Source organism: Mastomys coucha, unplaced genomic scaffold, assembly GCF_008632895.1.
Source record: "Mastomys coucha isolate ucsf_1 unplaced genomic scaffold, UCSF_Mcou_1 pScaffold18, whole genome shotgun sequence".
NCBI lineage: Eukaryota > Metazoa > Chordata > Mammalia > Rodentia > Muridae > Mastomys > Mastomys coucha.
The window spans coordinates 42431302-42456301 of record NW_022196900.1 but is presented as its reverse complement, the minus strand read 5'-3'; the positions used below and the strand labels follow the sequence as shown (position 1 = coordinate 42456301).

Here is a 25000-nt window from a genome sequence, read left to right as displayed (position 1 = left end):
ATATATGTGTGTGGGGAGGGGGCGACTTGACTGTTGGAAGATGTGTAAGGCAGAGCTCGAGAGCTTCCACAGTCAGGAAGAACATGGCCAGGGAAGTGCTCGCTCTACCCCATACCACACACATGCACTGTGAGGTCAGGACACAGAACCAGGAAAAATTGTTTCCCCTGGCCTTACCCCACTCCTTTCCTTCTCTTTTTAATAATACACAGACAAGAACATAGACAGGACCCTCCTGAAGGGAGAGAAATCACTGAGTCTTAAATGAGTATTAAAAACAGAAGCAGCAAAAACAACAACAACAACAACAACAAAACCCACACTCTTGCTGTTTGGTTGCTTGGTGATGACAGCAGCATGAAGAAACACTAATGGTATCAAGAGCATAGGGCTGGGTTAGCCTAAGCTCAGTGACAGAGCTCTGACAGAGCATGTGTAAAGCGCGGCACTGAAACAATTCTTTAAAAATGCATACACGTGTGTGCAGATATATTTATGTAAATGTATGTGTATTTATTTGGTGGATTTTTTTTTTTTTAAGAGAAGGGAGGGGTGTAACTGGCAGCTTCTTGGTCAGGCAAGTGTAGGAAGGCTGATGTGCGTCCTCCAGGGTGATTTTCTAAAGATGAGAGGTTTTCATACATGAATGCACCACATACAAGCCTGGCACACATTAGGCCTCATGAACAAGGCTTTCTTTCCTCCGTCAGCTCCTTCCACTCTCCTTTCTCCCTTTGCTGGCTTCCTCCCCAAGCTATATAAGCAAAGGAGAAGTCTCCCAAATTGCCTGATTTTCATGTCCTAAGGGGAAGCTCACTGCTGCCTGACTCAGTGTCTGAACTCTGTGGGCCATACAGCAATCTACTCTGTCCGTGCCCAAATGCCATCTGAGGTCGTGGGTTCTCACCTAGAATCATTAGACTGTATTCTCTCCTCTCAATGGTCTTTCTTTTCTAAAGTTAAGAGGGAGACCCTTATCCAGCACTCTCTGGGCATGCTTCTAGCCAGCTCCAGAGGCCTGCTCTTGGAAGCATGCTAAACAGAGCCCTTTGGCCAGAAAGTCTAAGGAGAGAACAGCAGAGAGGAGTGTGTTCTAATGAACTCTTGTGCTGGCCCATAACAGTCCCAGTTGGGAATACTGTTTTCTTGGTATTTTGACCTGTGTCAAAATGACTGATTCCTCCCCCTCCCGGGAAGTCAATTCCTAGCCAGCAATGATTCTGGAGTTGTTCTGGGCTCCACACATCAGTGCATCTGGAAGCACTCATGGGCAGAGGCCTTCTGGCTGACTATGGCAGGGAGTCCTCCTCAAGCCTGGAAGCCACCGGGAGCCTCTGATTTCCAGGCTGGAAGGAGAATCACACTGAGAAAGTTCCCACCTCCAACTTCCTTTTTCCATGGCCTTATTGTGTGCTCTGCTGATCCTCCATGTCCACACTTCCTGGCTTCCTGTATGGGTTTCCTGTTTTATCACAACCTCAGCAGCCATGAAGAGGCACAGGATGACAGAGATGCTGGCAGAGTGGATGATCCCCTCAGCTTCTTTCCCAAAGTCCCCAACCTCATGCTCTTGCTTCTCTGTCCTCAGATCTCAATGACTTAGGGTGCAGCTGAGAGAACTTGCTTGTGGTTTTCCCCATTTGGGCATTCTGACATGCATGTACCACCTTTCCGTAAACTACAAGTACACTTTGTCCATTCTTCCTGGAAATACTTCCATATGCAGACTTCAGCTGCCATGTCCCGAGCATCCCTGAGCTGTCAACGATCTGTCCAATCAATCAATCAAGTATGGGCTTTTTAGCTCCCCAGTTCTGACAGATGTGAATGCTAGTAGACACTTAGTTTAGAACTCTTTGCCCGAGATGGAAAAGACCACAGAATATGACATTGGATGCTAAGATCTTCTGAAACCTTCCCAAACCTGCCATTGTATTATTTTGGGCTCCTGTTTAAGAAGAAATCTGAGATTCCATTTTCTTATTTTCTTGTTGACCTGTGTTCCTTATCTACTATATGATTTCATGCTATATGGTGGCAGGAAGGAAGGCATTTGTTACTTCAATGAGTCCAGTGGGTTAAGTGAGTAAGACCCTCCCCAAGCAATTAGTAAGCTTGCAACTATCTGTAACTCTGGATCCAGGGAATATGATGCCCTCTTCTGGTCTCCAAGAATATTGCTCATACACAGTACACATACATACATGCAGGTGAAATACTAACACATATAAAAAGAATACATAAATCTTACAAACAAAACAAAAACAGTACCTGGGCTTCCCTTCAATGCAATTAAGTAAGAATTTCTAGGAATGTGGTTGTGTGTGTGTGTGTGTGTGTGTGTGTGTGTGTGTGTGTGTATTTTCCTCTACCTGAGTGACTTTAACACTTTTTGAGGGTTAGATGTACTTATTTATAGGCCAGGAAACCAGTATGTTATAGTCTACAATGCTCTCTTCTTTATGAAGTACATGATGAGTTCATTCCTACCATGGGACATGGTTCTCTGGAGACAGAAAAATTCAGCTGGTAGATTCTGCACTGTTCATGTGTGAGACTTTAGAGGCAAATGTTAAGAGCACAATCTCTGTGAAGTATGTTGGGCATGAGTCTGAAAAATAAGCCCAAAGTTCCAACTCAGGTGCCATACCTAACTTGTGTTGTGACCTTGGACAAATCACTTGACATTTTGGGGCTCAGATTTTTTTTTTTCAGTGTAAAAAGAAGCGTCTGCTGTGAGGACTCTGTCATCTGTCCTGCTGTGCTCCAGCCTTAGCTCAATTTGCTAAATTCTTGGAAACCGAGAAGCCCAGCTAGGCAATTACCAAATATTTTTGGAGGCTGGCTCACTTATTCATAGCCAGGACTGACATCTACTCTTCGGCTGCTCTACTGAATCCCTTTCCCAGACCCTAAGTATCAGAGTGATGATTTTTAAATAATTCTGGGCTCCCTTAATTCTCTCTCCCAGTCCCTTGCAAATGAGCAGATGAAGAGAATGGAGGGGTGGTAATGTCTATGAGCAGTGGGTAATGACTAACAGAAGTTTATCCAGTTGGATAAGTGTCTAGTGGATTGCTGCTGGGGTCAGTGTTCGTTCTGGTCTTAATTAACATCTTCATTAATAGTGTGGGAGAGGGAATAAACAATAGCTAATGATATTTGCAGATGGTAGTAAATTCAGAGGTGTTGCATCTACCAGTGAGAGTGGCAAGAGCCATGGGGATATCAGAGATGTGAACAAGAAGCAATTATAATGATGTTTATTCTGGAAAAAGCAGAGTGAAATGTTTATAGGGGAAAATGACAGGGGACACTGGGAAACGCCAGAAGAAACAACCATCTCTACCATTTGTAACTTGGTGTGAATTTGGCAAATGAGGCAGTTAATAGTCTTAGAACTTCTGCTGCACATGCTGGCATGGTCCTACAAAACAGTAATAACCACAAGAACAATAACAGTGACTGCATCCAACATTTTAATCTGGATATGGTAACACAAGCCTGTAATCTTAGCACCAGCGAGATGGACGTAGGAGGATCAGGAGTTCAAGATCAGACTTGGTAACATAGTGAGTTTGAGGCTAGCCTCTAGAACTATGGGAGGCCCTGGGGTCACAAACAACCCCTGAGATAGACAGAAAGACAGACAGACAGACAGACAGACACCCAGTGTTTACAGACAGGATTCAAAGTGGTCTGTTCAGAAGTGAGTCTTAGTCCTAAATTTCCATGTAGCTTGGGTCTCTGTAGGTTTATCGTCTTGGATTTCTAGATCTGACCAGACTAAGACTCATAAGCAAATGAGGAGTTCCTTGTCTCAAGGACAAAATCCTCTCACCAATGATTGTCCCCATCTCCAACCTGCTTACTATCTTTTTCTCCCTTCAGGCAATTGCTCAGAATGGAGGTGACCCATGAGGATAGAGAGAAACTCTTGCAGAAGCTCAGAAAGAATGAAAGCAAGAGGAAATGGTGGGGGGATGAAGGAAGGAGGAGGATGGAGAGGAAGAAAGGGAAGAGAAGAACAAACTCATGCCTGTTTGTGCTTTCCACAGGTACAGAGCAACAGAGTGCTGAGCTTGGATGTGTTACATAGCATCCTTGTGTGTCTAATTCTTAGTGACTGTCCCTAGCACTTGCTCCCCTCTCACACTTCTTAAAGAACTCAGAAAAGCCAGAGAGCTTTGGCCACTGGCTGTGAACACAGGGAGGCCATAGGCTGGGTAGAAATTCAAAGGCCAGTTGTTCCATTCTTCCATCCAGGTCCCCTTCAACCACAAATCTGTTTACATTTCTCTCAGCTCACCCCTGCCTAGAATAATGGCAACACAGAACCACACATAGAGAGCCAGAAGGTAAAAGTGTAAAGAAGAGAAAGGGCCCTGGAGAGCAGAGGACAAAGGGAAAGTGGCCAAAATAGACATCCTTCACCCAGTCCAAATGATTGAATTATTTATAATTACATTTTGAAATTAAGAAAAATAGACTTTCCAAACGAGAAAGGCTTCAACACAATGGAACCTAAAATAATGTGAATCTGACCTTGAGGGAGTTTGGCAGAGAGTACTGGTGTCTGAGACAAAAGTAAAGTGAAAAGAAAAACAGTTCAATGTAGAAAAGCCAAGACCATTCTTGAGAAATGCAAAGCCCAGGGCCAGATGGATGCCAAAGGTCCCCCAGTCGCCTCAGGAATCTTAGGACATCAGAAACACGTGCCTTGTTGTGAGCCTCCATACTCCAATGAGGCTTCATATGCCAACGTAGGTTTAGAAACTAGAAACGTATAAGGAATGAACATTTCTGAATAAAAATATTAATCATATAATTCAAAGAATTAATTCAGAGAAAACACCAAAGTCATTAACAATCAACGCTTCCTTGACGGGAAGGCTCTCCCTGTCCCCTCCTTCTCCTGGAGGCCAGCACAAGGGATCCTCTTATGGTCACCTCCTGGCTTTTGTTCTTTGTGGTTTCAAAATTTCTGTCTCTTTTTTGACTATAGATGAATAAAATCATGCTGCATGTTTTCTTTCATGGCTCACTTCTTCCAACCATATGTTGTGTGTAAGTAAACTCTACCATATTTATCCATTGTACCATTGAGGGAATTTTGATTTTCTCCTATGGAACATTTATGAAAAATTCTGCTATAAACTTCATGCACATGTTACCTGCTGCACATGATATCCCTGGGGCAGGGAAAGTGAATTTGCACCTACAGTTTTAATATAACCTACTGGTTAGATGGTTTGAAAGCTTTATAAATTTTATTTAGTATTAAATGTTTGAGAATAAAACAAAAATAAAGGGTTAACAATGTTATATGATGTACTAACACTATATGAAATTCAGTTTTCCATGTCCAGAAATAGAACTGTATTGAGACATCGCCACACTGCCCCGCTTCCTCTGTAGAGCGCTGGCAGAGCAGTAGACTTGCACTACGTAAGCTTTGCACACACAGTGTTTATAAAGTTCTTTAACATGAAGACTCAGGGCTCCTTAACAAAAGAAAGCTAAAACCTCTCAAGAGTTTCCATTATGATACGAGCAGAGGAGTCAACCCACATGAACCCCCTCAACACATTCACCTAACAGACCATCCAGGCATGACTACTCAGCCAAGTAACATGGGACCATTTAAGCAAGGCTTTCTGCAGCTAATACAGACCCAACATAGGCTCAGCCAGGGCTCTATACAATGACACTGCACATGCTCATGAAGGTTGGCTCTGCCTAATACAATGGCCCTTCACAGCAAAGACTTATTGATCCCTGGTCAAGAAATTTGAAGCATCTTAGTTTATCAGAGCATAGTGGTACCTGCCACATACCAGGTATAATGCATAGTGACTTCCATTGTAGCTATGAGCAGGCAGCTCCTTCCACCTGTGCTCTCCTGCCCACCCCCAAACCCAGTCTAATGTCTTTTCCCAAAAAGCTGTTTCTCAGCAGTTGTCACTTTACTATAATAGTTGATGACACCATTTGGCTGACACTGCTTACACTCACATTGCCTTTGGGCATCAGGTATTTAAAAACCATCGAGCAACAAAGACCATGCAGTCCTCCAAGCCAAAGGAGCTAAAGTGTACAAGTGTTCTTTCTGGATGCGAGTTGTAAGAGCGTCTGCCCAAGTGAATTCCAGATTTCTTGTAGAAATTCCATCAAAAACAAACAACAGCAAAACCCATCAGAATGGTTCATTGAAAGACAGAATCAGAGTAAGGGCACTTGTCACCAGGCTGGCAAGTGGACGTCTAGCTCCTGGAACATAAGTAGATAGGAAGAACCAACTCGCAAAAGTTATCAGTGGTTCAGAGGAATACAAAAGCTGGGCCCATGTGCACACAGGCATCTGGACTTGGATGGATATATAAAGACTGTGAGTGGGAAAGAGTCTTTTCAACGATGGTGCTGAACAACTGGGAAGCCATATGAATAGTTACACATTTCAAGTCATATCTTGTACTAGATACAAAATCTCACTCAAATGAAATCTAGATTTCAATGTAAAATATTAAATTATAAAAATTCTAAAAGAAAATTTATGGAGAAAATTCTTCGTGTTGTTAGATTAGGCAAATTGCCTTAGATAGAAACCAAAAGCACAATCCATAATTTTGACTTCATCAAATTTTTAAAAAATCTGCTCTACAAAAGGCAATCTTAAGAGACTGAAAACAAAAGTCACAAACTCAGAAAATATTGAAAATCAGATATGTGGCAAAGGCTTTGAAGACACAGTATAAAACAGTAAAATTCAACAATGAGAACGCACACAAAAAGAACATAGACAGACAGATGCCTCAGCCAGGATGCTATAGAGACACAAAGATGTACACAACACCATGTCCACACTGTTCGCCAAGAAGATAATGGGACATGCTGCATACTCACTGTAATAGCTATCTAATAAGAAGAAAGAAAGGAAGGAAGGAAGAGAGAGAGAGAGAGACAGAGACAGAGACAGAGAGACACAGAGAGAGAGAGACAGAGAGACAGAGAGAGACAGAGAGAGACAGAGACAGAGAGAGAGAGAGAGAGAGAGAGAGGAAGAGAGAGAAGTAGAAGAAAAGGAGCAAGGGGTTTGAGCATAATAAGTGTTGGTGAGCATGTAGAGAAACAGGAACTTCACTCACAGCAGGCTGAAGTGACACACACGGGCACAATCACTCACTATGAGAAAATACCATTACATTTCAGACAAAAAGAGACCAGCCCTGTACCCAGGTATTCCCAAAAGAACTGAGAGCATAAATTTGGATAAATACCCAAATTGCCATTTTATGATATTCAAAAAGTAGACACAATCCAGTGACCATTCACCAGATTATCTGTTTTCTATTATACAGTGCAAAACCACTGAATAATAAATATTACAGATGCACACAATAATGTTGATAAGTAAACAGGAAACAAGGAACAAAAAAAAAACAACAATAAACAAATAAAAAACTCAGGAGTACATGCTGCATGATTCATTCATCCAAAACACCAAAATATTATGACTAAAAAAAACCAAACCAACCAAACAAACAAACAAAAAACCAGGGGCTGGAGAGATGGCTCAGTGGTTAAGAGCACTGGCTGATATTCTAGAGGACATGAGTTCAATTCCCAGCACATGATGGCTGATAGCCATCTGTAATGGGATCTGATTTTCTCATCTGCATGAAGACAGAGCACTCATATGCATTGCAGGGGCAGGGCCTCCATGGAAGGAATGGAAGCTGATGTGAAAACTTACCAGCCCATTGAAGTATGTGCAGCTTAGTGTGTGCTCCTTACACCATTGCAATATGCTTTTTCTAAGAAAAGGCAAACGGTGACATTGAGAGTGTGAAATTCTACATCTCTGTAAGGGAAGAGAAATAAACCTACTCGATATTCGACCAGCAAAGGGCTTGGGTCTACAATACACAGAATAGCCACAAGTCAATAAGAAAGAAACAGAAGAACTAACCAACCAAGGCTAACTATTTAAGTAGATATGATCAAGAGGTCATCTAACTGGACAAAAAGCAGATTAAATACTAACTAAACCTCTATAGTCATTTGAAAACTGAAAATTCACAATACACTGCCAGCTTACTCTATACCAGTTTTTTGTTTGTTTGTTTGTTTTTTGCCTTGTTTTTTAAATGTGTTGATGAAAATGGAAAGAAATTCGAACTCATAGGCTGCTGCCAGGAGTGTGAGTTCAGGCATTTTGTAAATCTATTCAGCATTATCTCTAGCAAAGCTTGCTGGCAAACTCCAAACCCCAAAATTCTGCACATAGGTTTATGCCCTAAGAGAACACACGCGCTCACACACTAGAAAACTTGCAGGATAAGGTTCACACCATGGTTATAGATATTGGCCCCATATTGAAAATGATCCAGAGGCCGTCGAGTATAAAACAACACATATACAATAGAATTTCACATACATGGTTGCGGGGTGGGAGGGATCTGTTATCAGCAACAGCAGGAGGGAGTCTCACATAAAATGCTGAATGCGTTAATTCAGACATAAAAGGGAGCCATTCCATGCTTTCCTTTATATGTTACTTTAAAAGCAGGGTGTGTGTGTTTGCGTTATTAGAAATAAGGAGAAAGTTGAGTGTAGCAATTTTTAGAGAGCAGGAAGTGGTTTCTGGATCACCAGCAATCTTCTATTTTGTTGTTTCCTTTTCTCCTTTTCTCTGATTCTTGACAAGGTCTGCTTATGTAGCCCAGGCTAGCTTGTGCCACTTACTCTGTGGTTTTTTTTTTGTTTTTTTTTTCTTAGCGTGGATAATGAGAACTGGATAGGCCCCACCCCCAGCAATGCTCTCACCACCTCCACTGTGCACATTACACAGAACAGGATTCCTCCATGCTTTATAGTGTTCTCCTGCACGACTGCAAAACAACAGTCTAGTATTTATCTACTAACAACAGTCTAGTATTTACCCACTAACACATTCAGTCCACCTATCCATCATCCATCCATCCATCCACCCATCCACCCACCCATCCATCCATCATCCATCCATCCACCCATTCATCCATCCACTCATCCATCCACCCAACTATCCATCCATCCATTTATTATGGTATAGGCAATTGAACCTAGGGCTCAGTACATGAAAGGCAAATACTCTAGTGAATAGTTGTATTTCCAGCCAACCTTGAGCTCCTTCTATAGAAACTGGATCTATGTTGTTCATGGTGGCTTTAATCTTATTCTGCAATACAGGCAAGCCTTGAGTTTGCAGTTCTCCTGTCTCAGCCTCCTGAATTGGAATTGCTGGGATTGCAGGCCTGCTATAGTCCTACTTCTCCCTACCCCCACCTCCTGTGTGTGTGTGTGTGTTCATGCTCATGTTGTGTACATGTGCTCTTGAACATGTGTGTGTCCTAGAGGACAACTCTGGGTGCCACTCATCATTACTATTTACTTTCCCCCCTCCCCTTTTAGAAGTTATTGGCCTGGAACTCACCAAGTTAGCTAGAGTAGCCAACAGGCAGGCATCTGTCTAACTTCACCTCCCCAGAACTGGAATTATAAGCAGCAGGCACAGAGCCTGGCTTTTTAAGTCTTAATATAGGGTCATGGAGATCGAACTTACAAGGCAAGCACTGTATGGACTGAACTATCTTCCTTGCCCCATTATCTTGATGTTGAGGTACAGAAGTGGGAGACAAAGGCAGTCACCCAGGGAGTCTTAACCTTTAAGGCTCCAAAGACTTTGACCAAGTCTGTCTCTGTCTCCCTGCCTCCCTGTCTTTCTCTGCCTCTCTGTATCTCTCTCTGTCTCTGTGGGTCTTTGTCTCTTGCTGTCTCTGTCTCTGTATGTGTCTCTCTCTTTCTCTCTCTTCACCTCTCTCTCTCTCTCTCTCTCTCTCTATTTCTTTTGTGTGTGTGTGTGTGTGTGTGTGTGTGTAGCTCTGATCTGCTAGCTATCTATTTGGCCAGGTTATACAAGGCTACTGGCAACTCTCCTGCCCAGTCAGGGACTTGTAGGTCCTAAAGAAAACGGAGATTTCAAAGCTTACCCAAGTTGCTGTGGTGGATGGTTGGCGGGCAGAAGGGGACCTGTCACATGGTGGTGAAGAAAGGTTTCACTGTAGTAAGAGGCAACATTCTAGGACTGTCCAGTGTTAGTTCATCTCTTGCCACAGACACAAGCTGTTGGCTGAGAAATCTACTTTCTTTATCACAGTTTTCTGCATTGGTACAATGGAGCCAACACTGGGAACTGGATTTCCAGGAGAATTAGATGCAGAGGGTTCTGAGTTCTAAGGTGAGAGGGAGCACTCTTAGAAAGCAGTGTGGCTGAAGGGACACTTCCGGATTGCTGCTCCAGCTCCCCCCATTCTTCCTTATGACCTTTGATCCACTCTGTTTTGGAAGAGCTGCACAGTCCCATGTCCCTTCTTTTGCTAAACATCTTTTTGCCAGGTTTCCAGAATTTTCAGGTCATGTTCCTGACCCAACTAAACAGCTTGGGTAGTCAATGATCCCAGAACAAGGGCACACACTCCATATTTCTATTGGCTATATCTGTATTCTCCATCCCATGCCCTCCCCATCCCAGGCCTCTTTATGCTACACAAGGGTATCATGTTTTTTTTTGTCCATAGAATGTCTTCCAGATATAGCAGGTATTCCTTTGTCTCCTAGAAACGTCCTTTGCAATTGGTGACCAGCATTGTGTCAGTACTTCTGAGACTGTCATAGTTCTTATCATGCAGCCCGACCGTTTTATGTCATCACTAACCCCAGCTTTGGATACTGTTCCTGTTTGCAGTCCACCATTCTGCCACTGAGCACAAAGCCTGATGTGGGGCAGACACACTAAACTGGTTTACAAAGGGCACTTGCTCAAGACGCTGTTAACCATCTTACCTTCCCAAAGGTGCCCTGGGAGTGATAACAAACGGTCTGCCCGCTGACTGACTTTTGACCACAGCACAGGCTCCTTCCAATTCAGGCCCGTGTGGTCAAGGCTCTAGTGGGACCCCCACTTACTACTACGGCAGATGATAGCTCTTTGCTGGCCCCACTGGGCCCACAGGCCCTGGTCTTGCAGTCTATGGTCTGGTCATTCTCATAGTTGTTAAACGCTTGATCCCTAAGCCACCACACTAAGGAAAAAACATTCTATTGTTGTGTTGTGTTTGAGGATCAGAGACTATGGCGAAGAACTATGACAAACCTTATCCAGAATCACATAGCTTCGGTAGCTAGGACAGAATCTGAATCCCCTAACTGCCAGGGCCTCTGAGTCTAATTGGTAAGCCTTATTCTCTTACTTCAAACCATACTAGAGAATGAAATAAAAATCTTGTTACATTGTATCATGTTTGTTTTAGCACCAAACAGGTTTACCCAGCTGGATAAGTTCCTTAAACACTACAGGGTAATGAACGAATCATGTCTATATCCAAAACCCAAATCCACATTCTAAGAAGGAAGATCTACCCCATTGATAGTGTTTGAAGGAATGTGCCTGGGGTCCTAAAGATAATTTCAAAAGAAGAGTGATAAGTTCTCTCCAAGGCATGTGTACACAGCTTCTGAAAGCACTACAGATCCGGGTCACCCAACCCCCAGTGGTGACCATCTTGCAGGCTGCCCCTGTCATGTTCATCATTTCATCAGACCTAGCTGATAGAAGTGACCTGCAGTAGGGTAGCTACCTTCTCCAAGCCCCAGTCCTCACCTTGGAAAGAGCTGAAATAATCAAAGTCTACCCAGCACAGAGCGGGCACGGGGGGGGGGGGCCGGGGAGGGGGCTAGACCGGAGAAGATGGTAATTATACTCCTTTCAAGTCAATTGAGGAAACCATTGCCCTAGGGAGCCCTTGCTTATTGAAGGTGCTGCTGTTGGCCTAAAGGGACCACGGAGGAGGAAAAGATCAGTTTGTAGGCATTACTTAAAGTACTCCCTAATAAGCCTGCCTATTCGGGCCACAGGGAAAGGGTGCATAGGGTCTGAGCTGGCTGCAGTACAGTGTTTAGACTGCAGCAGCATGGGCCACTGAGACTGCTCTGCCAAGAGCTTGATGGCACATAGAACTGCCCTGTACAGGCCAAGAAGGTAACCATAGCCCCAGGGTATCCATAATATATGAGCTTCTCAATTATTTATAGTTGGCTCCTGATGTTGCTTGTATATCCTCAGGTCTACTGGAGGACATTGGGGACCAACATGCAGAAAGTGGGCCTCCCTTCTGAACAACCCTACAAGCAAATGTGGACTGTAGGGGATGCTTTAATTGTGGCTACAAGGTGGCAGTGATTGTCACCAAAGCTGATTTTTATCCATTTACTAAACTATTGCTGAGCAACTTGAAACAAACAAACAAACAAAAAAACCTGTAAAATTCTTCAAATCCTAAGTTCATTTTAACAAGTTCTTGGTTGTACCACGTGTCCTGGTTTAGAGCTCAGAAAACCTTCTGTGGAGAGATGGGCTTTTTATATTTTCTTGGATAGGGATTGTCTATAATAAGAATGTTGTCCTATTAGTTTCTTTATGACAGAATTGTTACTACGTAGTTAATTTTTTCACTGGGTGCTTTCTGAATCCCTTAAAGGAGATGTAGATCATCCCCATTGAGTGACCGTCCTCATTCACTTCTGCTCTTCAGTTGTTAGTAAAAGGCCCTACTGTATGCAAGCCACCATTCTTGGGGTCATGTGTCTATGAAAATTTACTATTAGTTATGATCAGGAGCTGGAGAGGTGGTAAGTGACACCCTTGGGCACTTGCTGTGAAGTAGCTTGTGGCCACGATCATTCTGGTGGGGCTGCACATTAGTTCTTAGGACCCACGTGCCCACAGCCCCTGATCATGAACAGCTGCTCAAGGTGAGGGGCTCTCTTCTGTGATCCTGGCACTGTTTTACTAACCAGCTTAGCAGCCACAAGCTAGGCAGGTAGCTCTTGGATTGTCATCTACAGAAGGAAAGTGAGACACTGTAATTGAACGAGGAGCAATGGGAACTAAGGAGAAAAAGTCTAGTCACTGAGCCAACAGACATTCTGCTCCGGACTGTTGGTCTGGGCAGTACTGGTCCAGAACTATATTCATCATCCCCTTTTCAAGGATAATGTATGTTTAGATTTTTATGTCAAATCTCCAGGCTTTATTTTAAACTTTAACGATTAACTTCTAACAACAGCAACCCACCCCACCCCCCTATGCCTTGGAGGAGTCGGTGCTTCTCTTTCTTATTCTCTTCTTTAGAAGTCTCGAAACTTTTTGCTAGCTTCTGTGTGTTATTATTATTTTTTTTTGTAAGCATACACTAGTCTCAACAATGCAAACAGAAGGCTGAATGGAAAAGTTACAAAATTCTGTCCACCTTACGTTTGTAAACAGCAAATACTACCCATAAAAGTACCTGTTGGTAATATGCCCAAATGAAACAGTTTTTATGTTATAACATTATAATTGGATGCTTTCTAAAATCTTGTTGCTTATTCATGCAAAGTGTCTCTATTCTTGTTTTAAAAATACTATTTATTTTTAAAAAAGTATAGAATAAAGTTTATTCAGGGCATGGGGAGGGGAGTTAAGAGGGTAGTAGAGGCAGAGAAAGGCAGAGAAGGGGGAAGGGAGGGGAGGGGAAGGGAGGGGAGGGGAAGGGAGGGGAGGAGAGGAGAGGAGAGAAGAGAAAAGAAAAGAAGGGAAGTAGAGGCTGGCCATGAGCACATGGAGAGAGGAGGAGGAGATGGGGGACTGGGGAAGAGGACAGAGAAGGAGCAGGAAGGCAAGTTCAAGAGCAAGAGAGAGAGGAGGGGGCAAGCAGCCCAAAATACTGTAAATACTATTTTTTTTTAACACAATGGTAAAAGCAATAAGAAAAGTAATGCAGGGTGGGATTAGAAAGATTGAAGGAGAAATAAACAAAGTGTTTTTATAGCTTGGATTTCTCCCTGACCCTGTATTTATTGTGGATCATCATGAAAGCCTTAGTTGGAGGAAGCAGCCACCACTAGTCACACAGTTGGTTAGCCCGTGTGCTGAAGTTTACCACTTCACACTGCTTCTCTCTGTTCCTTCTCTCCCATTGTCTATAAAAAAATAAAAATAAACCAATAACAAAACAAACCAGTTCTCACAACACTTTGTCTAGTGGTATAAAAAACTTCCCAATGTTATTGGTTTGGCTTCTGAATATATTAGGAGAGGATTTGGTTTTGTTTCACTGGACCAGGGGAGGGGGTGCGGATAGGAAGAGCAGCTGACTTATTGCCCCTACTTAAACTTGTCTTTGGTTTCTATTAAGACTGTTTTCATTCTACAAACCCACACCAACTGCCTGCAAAGTGAGCAGAAAACCATGGGTTATTCTTTAACAAGTCAATGTGAAGGTTTTCAGGAGACCCCATGTGGACTTGACTCTTTTCTAAACAAATTTGGAAGAGAATATTCACACAAAGCCCTTTGTATCATAAATGCAGAGACACTCCAAAGCATGCCCCTCCACTTACACCAGTGCTTAGCAAGGACTGGGCCAGTGCTAGCAGGAAGGTCATGCCCACAGAAAGACTTCCAGTCCTTCCTAGGCTTACTCCTGGTCTGCAACTACACTTTTCTGAGCTACGGAATCAAGACACAGAGTGTGATTATTGATATTACTAAGCAATGGACAATTTAAAAGACCAGCATGCTCTTAGAAATGACACTAGGAATCTGTGACATTGGGGATAACTAACTACAAGATGTAGATATAAGGGATTTGATGCTGACTTAACTGTAAGTGGCCCACTGTCCAGAAAACAGGATAGTTCTTGGCCAGGCTGATACTGAAAAATAACGGAATGTCTAGCATTTCCTGGTGTCTTGTTGCTTTACTCTGCATTAGTATTTGGATTGTCAGACAATTCTGTTTTTTTTTTTATGGAAAAAAAAAAACAATCAAAAATACCTTAGTAATTTAGTTGTCTCAGAAACTTTGCATATGTCATAGAATATTCTGAAAAATTTTTAAGAAAGCATTTGGTTTTTCTATACTCAGTTTGATCATCATTGCAGTGAAACTGATTCAAATCTATTCCCTCTTCTTCTGGACATTTTGATGGTTAAAATTCTCGTTCTATGAGAGCATAAGTAAGAGATGAATATTTAATTGCATATATTTTGCGTTTAGAAGGAAATCTTAAAAACACAAGTAGGTTAAGAAATGATGGATACTTTAAATAGAGAATTCTTAACAATTGCCATACATTTGTTTTGAAGCCAGAACACATTGATTTACCACTGTTGAATCTGAAAGCAGATTTTTCCCATATTGAGTCATAATTTATAGGGTTTTTTTTTTTTAACCGCCTTAACCTGCTCTTGAAGTGTGTGGAATGAGTCTTAGTTGGTCTCTGTTTAGCCTGTGAAATTTAACAAGGCCATAGGCTGAGGTTAGTAAGTAAGGCTGTGAGCCATACCACTATCTCAGGTTTGCGATGACACCACAAACCACTTGAGATTTATTGTGTAAGCAGATGTCATCAGATCTATGTGTGCACAGGTGCAGCGTGCAGTCAGTGGAAGAAAGAATATTGCACGTAGATATTTATTTTTGTACCCACACTCTCCGTGGCTACAAAATGACTCTGTGTGTCCTGGGTATTGTGGAGTTTCAACTTCGCTTCAAGAGCCTCTATGGAAATCTCTTAAAGATCTTTGCAGATATAACTCTAAATGATGAGTAACTATTTCTTGTGTGAATGACACTGTTTTAAACCAGTGTCTTTAGAAGAGGCATAATGGGTTATAACTAGAGGTTGCCATAAACAATAAAAACTAAAACGGAAATGTTGTTTTTTTCCCTTTCACAGGGCAGTACACGCCATAGGCATTCTCCTTGATAAGATCTGGACAGACAGCTCCTGCCTACTAACTCCAACTAAATGCTCAAATTTGGTACTTTGTAAATGTTCAGGTCTAAGTCTTTCTAAATAATTTTAAATAACAAAGAAGTAATTGAAACTATTGCCTATAGGCAATAACAACTACAGTGTATATTTTTAAGATTTTACATAAATTCCAAATAGTTATCCACTTGTTTATAAAATTATGTTGTTTGATATAAGTATTTTAAATATTCTACTAACTTTATTATATACATTAAATTCCAATAATTTCTGGTGAAACAGAAGACTAAATATAATAATATAATACATTAGAATGTCCCCTTCACTAATATAAAGTAATGAAAATATGCTTCCTACATTTTTGGGAAATAGAGAAGACAAGATAAACACCTCTGGAGCAATGACTGAAAATTACTGGTTTAGATGGGGCAGAGGAATTACTTCAATTATGACATAAAGCTCTGTAATAATGCATGGCTTTGAGAAATAATTAGCAATTATTTTCAGGGATAAACACACAGATGTTGCTAGCACATTAAAAACTTCTTAGTTTGAAGAAAACATACAGAAACTGCATTACCAGTTATTTGGCTTTAGGAAGAACCAGAAGAGAACTTGCCAGAAGAGTCCAGTAAGTTCTACGGAATAAATTGTCTGCATTTTTAGTGAGATGGTCCCTATATCCAAAATGATCAAGAAGCATTGGCTATTGGACAGTGATTTTTTTTTTTAAAAAAAAATCAGTAGTTACAATTTCTTAAAACTGAATACAAGAAGATATTAAATCTTAATTATATTCTTAGAAAGGTTTTCAGTTAAGATCATTATAAGAAACACTAAAACATTCCTAATTTGTACTTCTGATATTTGTTGCAAAATATAAACCCAGAAAATCAGCAATATAGATCAAAGATGATGATCACTTGCCATTTGAAGGATTGACAATATATTGAGGTGAATACAAATCCGTAGGACAAATTTCTGTACGACATACTTGAAAATTTATCTCCTTATTTTACAAACTTGGAGCATCATCTCATGACGCTGTATGCATATTTGACAGGCCGAAGAGTGATCGGCGCAGGAACACGTATTCTTATAACAGTCAAATGTGGAAAGAAAGGATGACATGCCAACAGAAAAAGATAATCTACAAAAGTCTGAACATGACATGCACGGGTACATTTTATCACTAAAGAATACACTTAGGAAGAAATCTACTGACAGGTGATACCAGCTCTGAATCCTACTGTGTCATAGCGAGAGTGGGGAGCATCTCTCCCCCTTCATTTGTTTCCTTTTTTTTTCTTTCTTTTGTTAAGATATTTCCTAAACAAAACTGGAGGCTATGTTTCTTCTTTGCAGGCAATAGATGCTAAGATATCTCCTGTGACACACGTGGAAGAGTGGTGGCAACACTGCCTGTCTAAAACACCCTCTCCACTGCTTTCTAGAATTTTGCATTTAGCTCTGAATTTTTTCACATTGTATATTTGGTCTGAAATGCTTCATGGACCAGTCTGTGTTCCACAGACCAGACCTCTGACCATAAAACTACTATCAGTCAATCCTAGAATGCTCGGCAATTTGTTTGTAGCACACTTAAGTTGACGGCCTGTAAATTATGGCCAGGCTGCTAGGTGGTTACAATCACTTAGCAAGGAGTAAGACCTTGAAAGGAAAAATTTCCCTCCGAAGTTTGAGCTGAGTGTGTTGGTGATGATAACACATGCATCCTGCCCTCTTTGCTAGTTGTTCATCTTTCTTCCTAAAAATTATGTAGCTATAGATACATAGACATCACTGTGTTGGTGTTTAGGAGGGGACATAGGGAATTGTTAAGCTTGCAGCTAACAGCCCATTTTTATTGGTGCATTTTCTAAAATTTAATTGAGTAACACATCTTTTCTTTGGATCAATAATCTTAGCACTGAAAATTGGTATGTGTATCACACATGAACAGACAAACTCCATCCATATACGCTTATATGAGTATGGGAAGGGGACTTTTTTTGTAATGAGGGCAAATGTCTTCTTAATTTACAGTTCTATTTTGTAGGGATTGCAAACCTTAACTGTTTAAGTTCATCAGAACTTTAAAGTAAACATAAATGAGATCGAAATACCGACAAGTTCACGTTTAGAGATAAAGAACAATTCATTGGGAGTGTTTTTAGTCTCACTAGTAATCACATAATTGAACAGGGTTTTTAGAGGCTATTTGAAGCTATTGTTGCCAGTTGAGCAATTACATAATTATGATCCCTGTAATAAAATCTCCAAACACATGTGGGTTAGTAACTAAGTGCATTTAGGGCAAATGTTATATTTTTTACCATTTAAGCATTGCATTTTCAAGCACAATTTTATACCGACTTTGCTTAATCCTTAAGTGTTGACCATGCAAGTACAGAAGCATACTTAAGATGAAAATAATTGGATTACTTTAAATCCACGCATTCCTCGCTCCATATATTTAACTTTCTAAACTATGAATTAAAACAGGTTTATTTGTGAACGTTAATGCACTATCCGATGTCCTCTGGATACAGGGGATGGGGGTGGGGTTGGTGTTCTCTGCTTTCTCTCCCACCTATTACTGCCCATCTCTACCAATGTCTCACACCGTCTAAGCACACCTAAGTCCGAGCGCTTAAAAGCAAAGGTCGTGGAGCGAGGGGCCTCTCGATCCCTGTCTGCACCGAAACCAGCGAGGCCCGGGCAGCATCAGCGGCCACGTGGCGGGAAACCGCAAGGAACCACAGCCAGTGGCGCCGGCAGGGGTACTGCCCGCTGCTCCACTACTCAGTGGCGCCACGCCCACCGCGGCAAGGCCCCGCCCTCCCGTGGCTCCACCCCCCGCGCGCCTTCCCGCCGCCGGGCGGAAGCAAAGGGCGGCTTCCCGCGCCCTAGCCGGCGGGGCGGGGCAGGGCCGCGGGGCGGGAGGCCCGGGCGGTGCGACCAGGCCAATCCCAGCACGGCGAGGCCCGCGCGAGACCGTGCGCCCTGGAGCACGCACGCACGCACGCACGTACGTGCACACACACACTCACACACACACACACACACACACACACACACACACACACACACATACACACTCTCACACACACATACACTGCACGCGCGCACACACACACACACTGCACACGCGCACACACATACACACACACACACTCACACTGTACGGCGTGGGAGTTGGCCGAGAGTCTTCTGCCCGGAAGAGCAACGGGAGCTGCGTTTCGCCTGCTTCCAGACTTTACCTTAACCTGCTTTTCTTCTTGGGCCAGGAAGTGTGACCGTGCAGAAATAATTTTAAACAGTATCAGACTAAGTCGGGATTGCTTAAAAAAAAAAAAACAAAAAACTAACGACCCCCCCCAAGAACAAACAAACAAAAACCCCTCTAAACACAAAAAGAGACATAAAAACAACCACAAATTTCTACCTGAGACACGCAAAGTCAGCGGCCCAGGGTTCTATACAGACTGTTTTATTTAGTGGAGTGCGATGGTATGTGGCTTTCAAATGACCGCTCGTTTGCATTTCTTGTTCGTCCTTTGCAACCTCCCGCCTAACCCCACGCACTCAATTTATTTTCTGTCCCTGTGTGTAAAGCGACTCTTTTACTCCTTTTCTCAAGGCCATATTTTTAAAGATTGAACGATGGTGTTGAATTTTCAGAACTAACGTAAATACGTATTTTCTAAGCGTTGGCAACTTTAGCACACTTATGGCGGGGATCAGCGCATTATACTAAATCCAAACAGTGTGGAATCCAGCAAATCCCCCACCCCACCCCAGCCATTCGCGTTCTGGCTCTACTCCTCTCTTCCCTTTGCTGTTGGGGGGGATTATAAATCAAGTTAGCTGCCCATATAGTCCATTTCTTTTTAATTTTAATTTTTTTAATGAAAGCAAGTTACTTCACTGTAAGGTACTGTTTTGTTCTATATTCTTATTTAAAATGCGGTTTCAAATGCAAAAAGTTTTACTTAGCTCCCACAGATGTGTTAAGAGCTTTTAAAATTGGCGTCTCTCTAAAGTTTAGCTCACTCATCAGTCCACACCCTGTTTCTGTAAGGAATTTTAGCTCTTCTCCCTCCAGCACCCCCAACTCTTTTTTTTTAAAAAAAAAAGGATTATGATGGATTTCTTCCTGCTCCTGTTAATGTGTCTTTTTCCCACCCCACTGGTTTCTGTCCTAGCCTAAGATCCCCCTCTGCCTAAATCTGTATGTGCTTGTCTGTGGGTCTGCCTTCTCCCTTGTCCTCTTCGACAGTGAGTCTGGGACACATTTTAATGCACAATATCCCATCCATTAAGTTGTGGTTGAATGCGGACTGTGTGAAGACTTGGCAGCTTTCAGGTTGAAGGGGGCGGGGAAACCAGTTTCGACTTTGACACAAGATGCTGGGGTGGCGTGATCTGAATTATTATTAGGGTTGTGAACATGGCCATCTTCCCCTCCTGGTTGGAAGAACTGCCATTGAACTTGAGACAGGACAGACAAGATCTCCAGGTTTTCCTTACCCCCTCAAGTACAGTAGGTGGCAGGGAAAAGGCGCCAAAATACACAAGATTGACTGACTTTCTTTGAACGGGGCCTTATAGCACCCTTTTGTAACTATAACTTCCAACGGGAGTTGGGGGGGGCGTTAACTTTTGAACCCATATTCAAACAGACATTTAAATCAGCCCTAGAGTGGAATAAGTCCAGAAAGTCATACACGCATGCTTCTGCGGTTAGAAAGAATGCACGTGCAAATAAGCAGTGTGCATGTGTGCATGGTGGGGGTGGCGGGGGGGGGGGGCTGGAGATTTAATCAAAATCAGAATGAGTGACTTCCCGGTGCATTCACTGTTGTGAAGCTAGGAGGCTGACCTTTGGGCAGCTTAAGTAAAAACTGCAAAGGGTTGTGAAACGCAAAAACGTTGTGGTTTCCAGTTTTACATCTGAGGTTTAATGTTTTTATTTAATGGTATGAGGGATAGAGAGAGCGCCAGAGCTGCAAAGTCCCTATTAAATCATATGTGGTCAAAGGTCAAACACTCTAACTCACTGATACAATATACTGGAGATTCCTGTCTAGTGATGGGGAGCACAGGAAAAAAAAACGCTTGGGTAATAAAAGTATTAGAATGGTAATTATCATCCGTGGTCAGGGCTGCATTCTTCTGTACTGGGCAAAGGTTTTTACTGGCCCTGATGAATTTTAAAGCCGAGTATTGTTGAAAGCTATTTTAACAGGAAATTGATTAGCTGAGTGTTTCATACAATAAATGGTGACAGATTCATTGTTTGATGTGCAGAATAAATTCCTTTTATTCTTTAGACAGCATAGGCATCCGGTTAGTTTTAATATGGTCAGACTGAGAGCAGTAACATAATTTTGAGTGGATGTGATGTCACACACATCTGTAACTTTGTTGACTTGTGTGGCATCACGGAGCCTGACAGTGTTCATTTCTTTGAAATTTACTAGCTTGCTGTGTTCCTAAATGGTTCAGATACATTCAGAGATTTTGTTTGTTTCTGAATATATTCTTTGTTTAGGCCCACTTGTTAACGTTCTCTTTTTACTTCTTACATTTTCATTTGAAATGTAAGTGTAGAAATCCCCTTATTGTGCATTATTTTGATTTTGAAATAGAACAGCAGCTTTTCAAAGGAGAACCAGAAAAGGGGATACAGAGGTTTAAGATGGCTTGTGGCCACCTCTAATATTACAGTGTAAAGACTACTTGGGTGTTTTAGACAGACCTTTCTGAATGTCTGTGTCTTTATAGGTCACAGCATATACAGACGAGCTGCAAGTTTACTCATCCAGATAAAAGGATGGATGGTTTTACTTTAAAGAGAATCTATTTTGAAAAAGTTAAGACTGCAGTGTCAGCAGAGAAGACACCACTGTGTGTGTAACCTCTGTTCTGTGCACAGAGGCAGGCAACTGTGTCAGAAATTTTGAAACTTTAAAATAAATCAGACAAAAGTTTCAGGGGCAGCTGCTGACTCTGTAACCCAGGACCGAATGATTTCAAACTTGGGAATCTCTTGTGCTGGATTCATCTCTGCGGAGAAATTGTGACCAGTGAACCTTCACGGAGGCCTTTGGACTGGTCCTTGTTCCCATTTACAGTGGTAGCCTGCCACGGAGGTGTCCCAGATGTAGACATGCTTAGTGGGGTTTCTTCTTAATAGTTAAGTACAGGCATTTCAGCAGCGGCGTTATTAACAGCGTCATTTTTTCTCATTTAGTTTTGTCCTCGGGGGAGACTAAACAGCTCTCAGAGGAGGGAAGAAAAGTCCAAGGCTATTTATTCATTTTGGTGGAAAAGCAGAGGACTGGCAGTAGGTAGGAGAACTAACCAGTTGTGAATTCTCTAGTGGGGAAAAATTGCTCCCCTAATTTGACAGTAGTAGTTTAAGGGCTCAGAGAGCTGGGCATGATTCTGCAGTTCCTATCATGCACAGGCAGTCTAAGCACTTGCTGGCTGCTTATATATGCATTTTTTGGGGGAGGGTTTTGGTGTTGTGACTAGTGGATATAAATCTATGTTTTCCAGGCTATCTTTGGAGGAAAGAAAAGTCCCTGGGTATGACACAGTGGACACCTGCAGTTCTGCAAGCTTGCTTCCTGGGGTCAGAAGGTCACCTGTCTCTTTTGTACTGAGTTTTTAAACATTGATACTGGCCATGCAGCAATGGGGTTGTTGAACCTCCCTAGAAATCACACGCAAGAGATAAAAAATAAAAGTCGTGGTATACATTGGAAATGATAGCTTTGTTAAGCTGGGAGAAACCTTACTTGAATTTGCCCAGCCTTTGCAATCTGTCTCTGCAGTTTCTTTAAAAAGAAGAAAGATTAAAGAAACAAAACAAATCAGTATCAGGAGATGCTTGAGCTATCAAACTCCTCTCTAGAGACCAGAGAAAGACTCAGACTGGGTGGCAATGTGTATTTTTAAATGTATAGTTAGATTTTGAAAACCCATTAGAAGCCCCGACTTTTCTTTTAGAATTCAATAAACTTTCTGTCAGAAAGGACAATTTCCCCTAATGTGGCAGCAGAGAATAGTCCAAGGAGATCATTAGGAATATGGCAACAGATCTCCCTGTTGTTGAGAGAGCACTTCACAGGCAGGTTTTGAGATTAATGTAGGCAGCCTTTCATGGCCCCCAAAGCAAGAAAGGAGAACAGAGGGTTTAGGGGAAGCAAGGGCCAAAGTCTGTTTTTTTTTTTTTTTTTTTTTTGGCTCATTTTGACAGCATCAGAAACTTTTCTGCAGAGCGGACTTGAAACCTACTTTTATAAAACATTGATACTTTATAAGTTATCCTTTCTATCCTTCTACTTGAATTTAAAAAGATGGGTGTTTCTCAAAGCATAGGTGGCTGACAAGTGCTAAGGGAAGCCAGAGAAAGCAAAGGTTCCAGGAGGTCAGATTTCCCAGGGGCATTCTCTTAGGGTTCTTCCTGGGAAGGCCTACAGTGACCTGAACTGTAGGCAGGCAGCAGAGCTTGAGGCCCATGGAGTGTCAGCCTTCCTGACTCTGACTCCAAGGTCTGAAAGTCAAAGCCTTCCACACCCAGCGCCCCCCCCCCCCCCCCCCAAGCCCTTCTTTCCCGGATATCTATTGTTCAGTCTTTGCTCCTTTTTGGTTTTCCTCACCACACTGTTATTGCTTCTTCCGTTTCTTTTTTCCTTGGAAACAAATCAAAACCCCAAACTACAAAGCATCCCCTATGGCCATCAGCATGTATGTACCACAGCCATCATCAGCACTGTACAAACACAGACATGGGACACCTGAGAGAGAGCCAGGCCTCTCAGGGATGGGCCTGGGAGGCCTGGAATCTTGGGCTCTCTGGGTTCTTACCTGTGTCTGTCGCTGCTTCTCTGCCCTGGCGCTCTGCAGCTTTTGTGAATTCTTCTGTATAATGGTGTCAATTTTTCTTTTTTAAGCTTGTGAGAAACTTTTGGATGCAACCTAGTTTTAGTGGCAAAGGAAATGGGTTCTGTTGGGAAAGAAGACTAATAAAAGGGAGAAAAGGTAGGGATGTCTGGAGACACTTGCCCAGGGCTCAGCACTGGGCCTCTTTTGCCAGGGGACAACGGCTGTTTCTGGGCTGTGGCTGAAAAAGAGTGCTCTCTGGGTGCCAGGATTTCGCTGGGGGTGGTGTAGTGAGGAGGGAGGGAGGGAGAAAGGGAGGGAAGCAGAGAGATGGGCGCTGGATTTTTAAAGAGACCCCGAAATAATGGCTTCTGTTAAGAGTCCAGGCATTCAAAGAGGTGTGTTCAAGGACATGAGTGCATTCGTGCCAAGGGGAATGTCTTTTATGGTAAATTAACTCCAGTTAAATTGAATATTTGTTCAAAGGGAAACTCCAGTAGTTAAAGCTGGTATTATCAGTGGAGCGTCCCCGCCCCCCCCCCCTCCCGCAGATTCTAGTGAGGGTGAGAAAAGGGATGCAGCTCAGTACAAAGTGATGCTTTGGGATTGTTCGTTTTTTTTTTTTCTTCTTTCCTTCCCGTCTTTTAAAAGTTAAGATGAGGTTGCCTAAAATTTATGAGAGAAGTGAGTATTTATTTGGATTAACCCCGACTGTCACCTCCTTTCATCTATAAAGACTGTCAACTTTATCCCAGCTTTTCAAGAAGAAGAAATGACCGGTACAAAGGAAATTAACGTTGCCAGAACGCTAACTAGAGGATTTGCCGAGCGCGGGCACGGAGGCCGCTCCCCGTGGCGCGTGCCCTAAAGGGTTAACTCGCCCTGGTTCTCACAGTTTCCCTGACTTTACCTGTCCTCCTAGACCCGCCGCCCTCCCCGCCTCCCCACCCCCTGCGCCTTTCTTCACCGGGCTCTTGGTTTACAGGGGCTGCAGCTGGTAGACTTGGCAAGCTCGCCTCATTAAGAGCGCTTTTTGAAAACGGACTGTGTTTGAGCATTTCCCTAATGAGGACAGGACGGGGTTAAAAAGTGACCATTTCATGGTTGACTTGAACCTGCCTACTTTTCTTGATGTGTCGTTGTGAAATGCTTGATGTGGGTAACTTCCACTTGGGGAAGGAAAAGTCACTGGTTCTTTCAGGTCCGCTGGGGGGGGAGGGCACGGTGGTCAGGAGTGCGAGGACTGGAG

The 25000-nt window shown here is 42.6% G+C and overlaps 1 long non-coding RNA gene across 1 annotated transcript in view; it reads right to left on the bottom strand.

Moving 5' to 3' along the window:
* Window positions 1-24525, bottom strand: part of LOC116096180 — a 39154-nt gene extending 14629 nt beyond the window's left edge. Inside the window, exon 1 of the long non-coding RNA XR_004120878.1 lies at window positions 23737-24525. This is a non-coding gene — a long non-coding RNA (uncharacterized LOC116096180). The remainder of the gene's footprint in view (window positions 1-23736) is intronic.
* Window positions 24526-25000: the final 475 nt, after the last annotated feature.